General features: G+C 38.6%; 1 long non-coding RNA gene across 1 annotated transcript; it reads left to right on the forward strand.

The window, feature by feature from the left end:
* The first annotated feature begins 734 nt into the window (after positions 1-734).
* On the forward strand, positions 735-7,773 carry LOC116947381 (uncharacterized). Its single transcript, XR_012945599.1, has 3 exons — positions 735-1,128; positions 3,744-3,854; positions 6,255-7,773. It is a non-coding gene; the product is annotated as an uncharacterized LOC116947381 (long non-coding RNA).
* Positions 7,774-11,267: the final 3,494 nt, after the last annotated feature.

Genomic DNA, 11,267 nt, shown 5'->3' on the forward strand with positions numbered 1-11,267 from the left:
ACAACAACATCGATCGCATGAAATTCCGCTCTGCGCAATCAGTCAATCGTTACTTTAAAATGTACATTCGTACCGTGAATTTTGTACATTGTAACATTTTACAGCAGAAATATGATGCATTAAACTTCGTCAGCATTTGTAAAATGAAATGTTGTGCACATTATAATGTTTTTAAAATAAAAATCGTATCACGCGATCACATATGTGAAGGTGTTGCGCAGTGGTGTAGTAGTTAGCGCACTGCGCTATGAACACGGCGATCTGAATTCGATTCGTGACCATGGCTAACATCAACGATAAGTAACATCTAAACATATCTTGGGCTCATCCATCACCAACCTGCACTCACCAGCATGGTGAAGTATGGTCAAACCACCCCCATGGCCGATATCACAGTGCGAAGCTTCATTCAGCAGTGGATTGACAAAGGGCTGTAGATGATAATGCATTATTACATTATTTAGGAGTATGTTCTGCAAACAAAGACTCACAATAATGCATTCCAAACCAACCACACTCGGTGCCTTCTCGAATATGTCAGCAAGTGACCTAAACTAAGTATTCTGTGTAAACACGGGCGCAAACACGGCGATATTGTCACAAGCAGTACGAACACTGTACGAGTTTGGTTAGACACATAAATAAAAATCAGCGGCAGTCATGCAAAGACGTTGTGTAAACGAATATACCCATTATCGAAGAGACCTGGGTTTTTGATCCCACTCTAAAAAATATGGTTGCTGTGACCCCATGACCACTCTCATGTTCAGTGACGCAAGTGAACTGCGTACATCTCCTCTCTGTCGTATGGCTGCGTCAGTGGAATATATATACCCACCGCGGTTCACGCCATGCATCACATCGCTGAAAGCTACAGTTTTGATTGAGGCCCCGTCCGACAACAGGGCAGAAATGGCCTCGTTCACGCCAACATTGTTGGTGCTGTACCTGACAGCAGGATATGTTGCAGCTTTCCCTTTTTACCCACCCATGGGTGGCTTTACCGATCTGAACCCTAAAAGTCAAGACGTCAAAGATGTGCTGGATGAATTTATTGAGAAGACAAATGAAGAATCTGAAAACCCAAACTGGGAGAAGATAGACACGATCTTCAAAGTGAAGAGAGAGGTAAATATGTTTCTGCGTGGTTGTGGTTGAATATCAGAACGTTGGGGGCGGGGGAAATAAACTAAATGTTGATTAGATGATGTATTACGTTCTAAACATTTATTTATGTTTTCATCACCAACACAGGACCATCAAATACAGAAAAGGGAGGTTGGTCATCAAAGATTTTCCCACTATATTTCCCAAGCCACAATCTCGGAAAATAAGTGAAAGGGTTGGTGGGAGGATGGGGGGGGGGGAAAGAGGGATACGAATAGTAGCGGCTAATGGATGAAGGGTTGTGTGGCAAGGTTCGCGTGAAGGAGTCAGGTCGAGAGAGAACAAGAGGGGACCGTGTATTCGATGACACCGCCACAGCGATATCTGAGACATATCCTCAGGTGTTTAAAAGTGGAAACTTGAGGTTTCTTCGGTGAAGTCACGTAGAAGGGAAACAATAAAAATATGTTTTATTATAAAAAAATAAAAACAGATTTAAATCAAAAGTTTATTCGGTGGTCGAATGTAGGGAGTGACAATGATCGACCTTACTGTACATTGTTTTAAATAAAATATTTTGTTGCTCTGCCTAATTAACAAATAACCAATGTTTGATACTGTCCAATACTTTTGTAGGAAATCAAGTTTTTGAGCTTTTTATATATATATAAAACAGCACTTCTAATAATCGGCTTGAAAGTTAATTCACGTGTAAATGATGAGAAAACCCAGAATAATTAAACCACAAAAGGACACCTCTCAAAATTATTCCTATTCGCAGCAAACATCCTACTTGGGTTGTTTGTCCAATTCCGTTGTGAGAATTCTCATCACGTGGGTGTAGATCAGCAGCCCACCTGTTGCACTGCAAGCTCACTGCAAGTTGACGTCTCATGCATGTGGTGGCACACGCCTGTAAAATAATGATCTGCACCTCCGATTAGCACGGTTGGCTACTTATGGTACTAAACAAGGGCAACATACATACACACCACTGTGGAGACAGCAGCGAGGGTTGGTGGATCATAGAAAGATGTTGTGACGCTTTGTGAGCGTCAAGGAGGCGCCATACCCTGGCTCGCCAGGAGAAGGCAGTGCAACAAGTGGACTAATCGCCATCTGTTTCCATCTGTATGGTGAGAGGGCGTTGTCTCAGAGTCATCTGGTTTCCGCCCACACGTATAATAAACACTCGTCATTAATTGGCTGAAAACATCTCGATATAAAAACCCCAATCGAGGACCCTCCTGAAACAGAGTCCGATGACTCAGTTTGGCTTTCCTGGATGGATACATAAGTACTGTACATGATATTATACAAATCGCCGGATTGCTGGTGCTGTAGGTGTATGCCATCCCCACCTCGAAAGATGCTGATGGGCTCTGCAACAACCAGCACTGTTAAAGCTTTAACAGATTCATAGGTCACGTGTTTGTGCAGTTGAGCAAGGCCATGCAAACGGAGCGCAGTGCCAGAGATAAGCTGAGAAACTAGAAGTGTTTTGGCCTGCACTGCGGTGGCACTTGCACCCGTAGCTTCAAAATTATTCTCAAAATGTGATGCGCTAACGCATGTTTATTTCAGCCAAAGTATGTTTATAAATGAAGTAGCGCGTGTAACTAAATGTCTACAAAACTCGTAAACGACAAGAGGGTACGTAGATTGTTGCAGCTATTAGGATAAATCGTATTCTTGGTTCTTTCGGTAAAGTCACGTCGAAGGGAAACAATAAAATAAAACAATAAAATTCTCACGACGTTTCGACTGCAACACAAGCAATCATCATCAGGTGTGAAAACCACAGCAAGAAAATTGGTTTTCACACCTGATGATGATTGCTTGTGTTGCAGTCGAAACGTCGTGAGAATTTTATTGTTTTATATTTTTCTGATTTTATTGTTTCCCTTCTACGTGACTTTACCGAAAGAACCAAGAATATGAATCCCTGCAGTCACGAAAGCTTTAAATCAAAAGATAAATCGTGTTTGTGCTTATTGCCCTCTGTGTTGTAATCTTCTGTAAATGTCAGTGCATGTATAAGCGTGTCTTTGTACAATGCCCACTAGGCATGATTATTCTCTACGTGTGCTAAAATTGCCAACAGCCACTCCTGCTCTTTCTGAATGCTACACTTTGTGGTGGCTGTAAAATGTATTATTATTATCGTTATTTGGTATGGGGGAGAGTTGATCAGAAACGTGTATATGTTCATGTCGAGTCGTGGTTGGTGAGTGAGCCAGTGGACAGCATGGGGAGAAATGGACAGCTTCAGAAATGCTGCCAGCAAATGATAGAAGCAGGCCAGTGGCGTTCCTATGTTATGATACACACATCGACATACACAGACATTCATCGACTCGTATGCAGCGGTGTCACTATGTGGCCCGTGATTTGTGAATGGTGAGCACAGTGGTACTGTGGACTATTAACTTCCCATTGGTGTTAGCTGGATCTGCTGTTCAATGTCCTAATTCGGCTCAATAGAGACCATTTATGGGGTTGTGACGTGCTGCGCAAGTAGATAATGATGGTTATTGCGAGCTCGTAAACATGCATGCATGTGTGTATGTGTATATGTGTGCGCGTGTGTATGTGTGTGCGCGTGTGTTTGTGTGTGTGTGTGCACCTTTTCACAGTTCATCTATGAAATTCACTACAAGGCCACAGTCAGATGGCGTGAGACAGAATGCCCGAAAACCAAAGCGACAACTTATTGTGCCACCTACAATAAAACAAATGTTGGCAAGGTAACAATTAGAATTTCAGGTTTCGCGTTTGATTGTATCCCGTGGGCATGGTCTCCATCTACAACATCGTAAACACAGCACTCGCCCAGGGCCACCGATGTCGATAAACAAGAACCACACAGTGCTCCTTTGAGCATCGATGCAACATTCATTTGCAACCTTTCATTTTACGTAACAGATCAGAAATCAATTTTGCCTAATTTGAAATGAACAAATACCATCAAAGATGTACACAAAACTTGCAACGACACGAGCATAACATACAGCGACACCCGGAATGCTATGAAGCAGGCTTTGAGATGAAGTGTCTAAATAATTAATGTGTCTGTGGTTAAGGATCATTAAACACTTTTACAGTTCAAATTAACCATATTTCATCATAGAGCAAATATGTTGTCTTTAACTTTGCATTTTAATTTATAGTTCTAGAGGTTAAATTCATTCATTTAAATAATATCCTGGGATACAAACATATTATTAAGCTAAATAATGCATTGCTTCAATAAATGCAGATCGCTGGATGTTTTTTACGTTAAAAGCTAAACTCAATGTAATTAATTAATATATGGGAATACTTCTAGAATATTCGATTATTTATTAATAATCCTGCACAACATATTGGCAAACAATTCATTTCACAGAGAATTAAATGAATCTATAAATATTGATTTTAAACTTTCGTGACTGCAGGAATTCATATTCTTTGTTTCTTTCGGTAAAGTCACTTAGAGAGAAAAAAAAACATTAAAAAATATAAACATCAGGCGCCTGATGATGGTTTTTATAAGAATCAAAGAATATAATCTGTAAATAGTTACATATGTATTTCTTTGTTTATTTTTGGAGGCTCATCTGTGTGGTCATGGTACATTTTCCTGTCAGGTAGGAATATTCTACAAACCTAAATTAGCCAGCATAGATAAGTAGGGTAAAAAAAAGTTCCACAATCGTAGCGCAGCAGGAACCACCGCCCTTAACAGCCTACAACTTTGGTTTCACAAAATCATGATGTCGGAAGGAATGTTGAAGGATTAGAGGGTGTTGATAATTTAGCTCCATCTAATTACTGACAATTAAAATCTTGTGAAACTGGAGATATCATTGAGTAATATAATCTGGGATATAGCCATTAAACAGTGGTAATCTTTTCTGTCACAAAGGGAGAGATGAGAGTAATTATAGATGAGTGGATTTTTGGTCTCTCTGGGAATCAAACATAGTTTTAGAATTCAAGAATACCTCGGAAAAGAGACCTATGATATTTACTCACTTTTTACATGGAAATGAAACATCTCAACACTAAATTCCTCAATCCTTTCATTAAAAAAGGGAGACGATTTTGAAAACCATGAGCCTCCTATGACACGCATATAACTTATTTAGGAACATTATGAGGAGATGCATAATGGCCACATTAGAAGTCAACCAGCCGTGTGAGGAAGATGAATTTAGAAAAGAATGATTGATCTTCCATAGACAACATACATTCTATCACTCGGATCCCAGAAAAAAACACAAGCACCATTGTGTACACATCGGCACAACTACACATTGAAACAATCTAGACTCCATTTACCATTCAGCCTAATGTATAACCTTGATCAGAATTAGTTTGTCCATCAATGTTGAGGTTATAATTGTACTGGATTTCTTCTGATATTCATAAGAGAAAAATTGCACTTGCCCAAGTTTGTCTAAAAAGCAAAACTAAAACCCAACGACCCCAGGTAACTAAGTTGCCAACCCTACAGAAACAAAAAAAACCCTTCACATTTTAATGCTATCAATTTTTTGTCAATTTTAATTTGTCAGATGTTCCGCACACGTGGAATGAAATTGCATAATTGTTGTATTTCGCAAACATTCGTTGTGATTCATGTTTGACTAATTTAGTTATCTGATATGAATGCAAATGCTTTTGGAAAATATCTTAAAATACTCTGAACACCTTTTGAATTTGACTTAAGGTGGGCCCACACCAGAGTTGAGAGGAGTTACCCAACCAAATTGTGCGAATTAATTGCCTGCTCATCTGTGGAGATCTTTGATGACTGAGATGTCCAAGTATAAGGGATACAGTTGCATGCGAGTTACGCACCTGATTGATCTGGAGTTCGACCCGCCTTAACACTTCGACAAATCTTAATCTAATATGATATTTGTAGAGCACCTTCACTAAAATAGCGTTGTAAAAATTGTAAATGGTGTTCTTCTACATGTTCTATATCGGTTTTGTTTATACGCTATGATGTTTTGCCCGTTTGCCATATCTGTTTAAACCCAGATCTCCCTCACAAGAGAATGTTGGTCTCAATGAGCTCTTACCTGTCAACAAAATATGCAAGTGTGTGTAACTTGCAGAACATGTTCATATAAACAATCTCTTTATTGCTTTTTCAGTCCTACATCTGCGACCTGGATATCATCTTGATGCCATGGAAAAACTATTTCTCATTTTCCAAGTCCTGCTATTAAACGCGCTTAGTATGGTAACTCATGAGACAGCATCATTAGCCTGGGCTGCTCACTGCGTCATCACTGCTCATTTTACTGGAAGAGGTCTCCCTTGAAATAGACTCCTGCTCTCAATGGGTTCATACCTGGTGTAAAGGTCTACTACTTTACTATATTAGTTTATACATGCTAGTTGCACGTGCTCTTTGAAGTCTTCCATGCCAGACCAATAGTTCAATTTACTATAACTGGGCGACCAGCTACAGTATGCCAAATTGTTCCATACTGACACAACATTACCTCGGGGACTTAAAGAAGAATCTTTAAAACAATTAAAAGAAGAGGAAGAGTAATACAAGTTTGAATTGAAATTAACTGAGCAAACCAACAAATCTGCCGACCCAGCAAAGCTGCTCTGTCCTCTTTGCAATCCATTGGACGAAAGTAATGACTGTGTAGATGTCTGTGACTACAGGTCATTCTCCACATGCATAGTATGACCAAACCGAAAGAATATCTAAGTCAACCCCCTGCGAAACCTCCAAGTGACTTCTTGACCGGAGAACGATACAGATAAGCAAACCATTGCGATTAGTCTGCAAGATGTTTGTTTTTTTGTATTTCACCAACGATTAATTCCTCATGAAATTAGGGAATAGAGACGATGCAATGAAATTAATTCTGAGAATGTGCAATAAAAATGTACTCCAAGCGTTAAAGAGTGAACAGAAAGCCAGATACGTTAAGATCAATTGTGAGTTTTAAAAAAATATTATTTGGCATAACCAAGGGAGTTCAGTGTGTTTTAAAAAATACAATTTTCATTAAATTAACTATTATAGCTGGGTCTGGCATTTTGATTAAATCACTATTTATACCTAGCCAGCCTAAAAGCATGGTTTTGTGCTAGTTGTAATGTGGTTTTAATGACAAATGACCTACCACATATGATTTTCCTTGTGTTACTGAGGATTAGCAGTGACGGACAAGGTGACATTTTAGGCGATGGATGTTAAGCTATGAAGGAGGCTCATTGTCTGAAACATTGCAGATTACTGATATTACAAAAAAACACACATACCCATATATTTGTTCAAGAAAAAAATCGACACGTTAATGAACGCCGCTCTAAAGACGAAAATATGTAATAGGCGACGTTTAAGACCAAAAGCATTATGCTAAGCATATACAATATATATCGAATATATGGGTGTGTTAAGTTTTATGTAAATTGTTTGTGAAATTGTTGCAATTGTTGTAGCAAGCCATGCACTAAACAAAGCTAGAATGTCCATGCATCGTGTAGGAATTAGGTGTGTATATGTACAAATTTTGTTCTTTCTATACAGTACTGTAAATGTTTATGGGGGGAAATGTGAAGCAAAAATTTACTAATACACTTATGACACAACGCTCAACATTCACATACATGCATTTTTACAAAATAAATCTGAAAATACAAAAACTGTTTCTCAATTCCATTTACTATACTTTAGTTTTCCAAAAAAATATTCATTTTGAGAAATATCTTAACTTAGAGCGACTAATTTATTACTGCTCTAACGTAATCGAGTACATTACAAACAATTTTGCAGGATATTCTTGGGTCTTTCGGTAAAGTTACGTAGATAGGTTCAAAGAAAATAACAAAAGTAGGACAAAAAGCAGCCATCACTTAAACTGGTTTAACTTGCTAAATTATCATGAAAATGAAAGGTTGATTATTGTGCATAGATAAAAAAATGTTTGGTCTTTTTTAGTGTCATTACAATTGTGCTATTGGATTGTCATGGAATATAAATGAATACTGTAGTTCAACCTTTTACATATATCCTTTTGCAATGATTAAACACACACATTCTTAAAGATGTCTTTCAGGTTTTTTAAAATTTTATTTTAACCACCAGTCATATATTCTTGGTTCTTTCGGCAAAGTCACGTTGAAGGGAAACAATAAAAAATATATAAAACAATACAATTCTCACGACGTTTCGACTGCAACACAAGCAGTCATCATCGGGTGTTCGTGTTGCAGTCGAAACGTCGTGAGAATTTTATTGTTTTATATATATTTAATTATTTTATTGTTTCCCTTCAACGTGACTTTATCGAAAGAACCAAGAATATGAATCACTGCAGTCACGAAAGCTTTAAATCACCAGGCATATGTTAAGTATAGCGGGTAACACATTCATTCGTGCACTTCACTATGAACCCGGCACCCTGATTTTAATTCCTGCCCATGGCAAACGTCAGTGGAGAGTGCTATCTGAACTGGTCCTGGGCCCCTGTCCACTAGCCCACACTGACCATTGTCACGAAGTACTGCACGTATAGTGTATTGTCAAACAACACCCAAGATAGGCCTTCGTCCAGCAGTGGATTGACAAAGGTTTTAAAGCGTCAACGTAGAACTGATCGTAATACTGCATATCAATTAACTGCTGGTTAGGGACCTCATCGTGCTGAGCAAGTCGTGGCGGTCATTTTACCATGCTGTACAGTACTTGCCAATGTTGGTCAGTGCAGTGTGGACCTGGGAACATAGAAGTGTAGTCCAACGTATTTTGTCGCACTACCCTCTGCTGTCCACCATCTAGCCCCGTAGTCTATGACAACTTGCGTTTTTTATAGATGGTAGTCACCTATCCAAGCTCAACCGTACTTACTCTCGTTTCTGAGATTTCGTCATCGGTGAAAATGAATAGAGGACACTGGTCTGGACAGCACTTGCAATGAATACATTGTGCAATCATTCGGGATGTTATTTATTTTCGGGGGGGGGGGGGGGGGGGCACTGCATGTTGATGCACGAATGAAGGGACTCTGTGATCCAAATGTTGCAACTTTGATCACGAAAAATGGAAAAACAAGCACCCGAGGAGGATTCGTTATTTGATGTATTCCACCAAGGTCGTGATTTATCTCTGTGGCAGCCACGCCACATGTTTCAAGCTGGAGCCACACCGATTCCCTCAAAGTAATTTCAAGCGGAGTGATAAATGTGCCTTTTTGTGTAAGTTACGTGTCAAAAACAATAATCACTCTCGCTTATGTGTCTGCTGGAAACGATGATAAATACTTTGCCAATGGCAGTGCACGACATGTTTTTCTGCCTTTGCACTTTATATTTGAATGCAATTGTATTGCATTCAAATATATTGCATTCAAAGTGTATGTTCGTGCTATGGAAGGTTATGGCAAGATGCAGGATTATAAATAAATAATATTGTTCTGGAAGGATGCACATGTAATAAGTAATTACATTGAGGTTTAGCTTTAAAAAAATCAAACGATCTGCATTTACTTAAGCAAGTCATTATGTTGCTTCATAATATTTATGTCTAAATTTATTATTTAAATGAATGCATTTAATCTCAAACTATTCATTAAAATGCAAAGTTAAAGACATACAATATATTTCTCTGTAATTAAATTACTTATTGGAACTGTAAAAGTGTTGAATAATCCTTAACCACAGAGAAATTAATTCTATAGGCACTTCATCTCACAGCTTGCCTAATAACCTTAAGGGTATTACTGTATGTGACGTTGCAAGTTTGTGTACAGCATAAATACAAACGGCCAAGGTCATAAAACAAAGTTTTGCTTCATATCTGGAGATGCATTAATGCACGCTTGTGAATATTTGTGCTGCATCTTTCTATTCTTACAAAATCTGTGACATGATTAGAACCTATTACTTATTAATTTCCTAGTTATTGTAAAACTCTTATTGACCATATAAAGTCCAGTATCTGTAGAGTTGCTCTCCCAAAATCTGAACCAGTCACGGAAACGCTGCATCCTCCATCACCAGCCTGCTCTGACCAGCGTGGTGAAGTATGGTCAAACAAGACTCATGACCCGACACACGACGTGGGGAGGCCATAATCCACCAATCGTTTGACAAAGGGCTGTAGATTATAAAATTATTAACAATTAACAATCTTTTTGATGGAGCTCACATCTCTAAACACAAACAAGGGTTCTTCAGAAAATGTTTTAGAAAATGTTTTAATTAAACATGTCACTCTGTTGTTAGTTTCGTCCACCTGCCATGAATAACTTAAAAGTATAAATACAAATGTAATGGATATGGTGCACAGTGCTACGAAGTGTTACCGAGTAGAGACTCATATCAGGAGGGTCTTGCTTAGGATGCGCGTAGTGTTACCACCTGTCTTGACTTTTCCAAGACCTTTCTACTCCTTTGTGTATTAATACACAACTAATCATACACAGCTAATAATACACAACTAATAATACACAACTCAAGACAATGCATTTAGATCTACTTCTATCCTGATAACAGTGTAGCGAGATATTATTTTCTACATATTTTCTCGTTGTTTTGTACCTCAGAGGTAACACCTTCGATATTTGGCCAAACTTTTGTTTTTTTTTTACGTGGAAGGAAACCAGTGTGAATAAAGAAAAAGCAATGCAAGTGAGGGGAAAGCAGTCAAATTGTCGTTCTTCCACACAGGCACCTCGTTGCCCTGCTAGTGCAGGTTATCAAACGCAATGCAGTATCGTGCATGCCCATAACTCCATCTCTGCACGACCCACCAACCCTCAATAAAAGTTCGTAACAATACGCCAGGGTACAAGTCCTTGTGATACCCATAGGTAACTGTGTCAACCATTTCTTGCCATTTTCCAACAGCGCCCTTCCCAAATACTTCTGCGCAAATATACAACAAAGGTACCTTTCAACTACAGCATTCCAAGGATTCTATGTCCGTGATATAGACGCCTGCAGCAATGTTTATAAAGCCTGCTAGCACCTTGACGGAAAGGGGACAAAATTATAAAAATCTTGAACGTTAACAGCTCGGCAAATGTGCCAAAAATATGAAGCCGATGCTTAAAATGGTGAGGCCACGTGTAGTATATTTAAATGTATATAATTGCTATCTGCTAGTAGTAATATTACATGAAGTATGTTGCTGTTTT

This window comes from Petromyzon marinus, chromosome 29, assembly GCF_048934315.1.
Source record: "Petromyzon marinus isolate PM22_M1 ecotype Great Lakes invasive population chromosome 29, UKy_Petmar_22M1.pri1.0, whole genome shotgun sequence".
Classification (NCBI taxonomy): domain Eukaryota; kingdom Metazoa; phylum Chordata; class Hyperoartia; order Petromyzontiformes; family Petromyzontidae; genus Petromyzon; species Petromyzon marinus.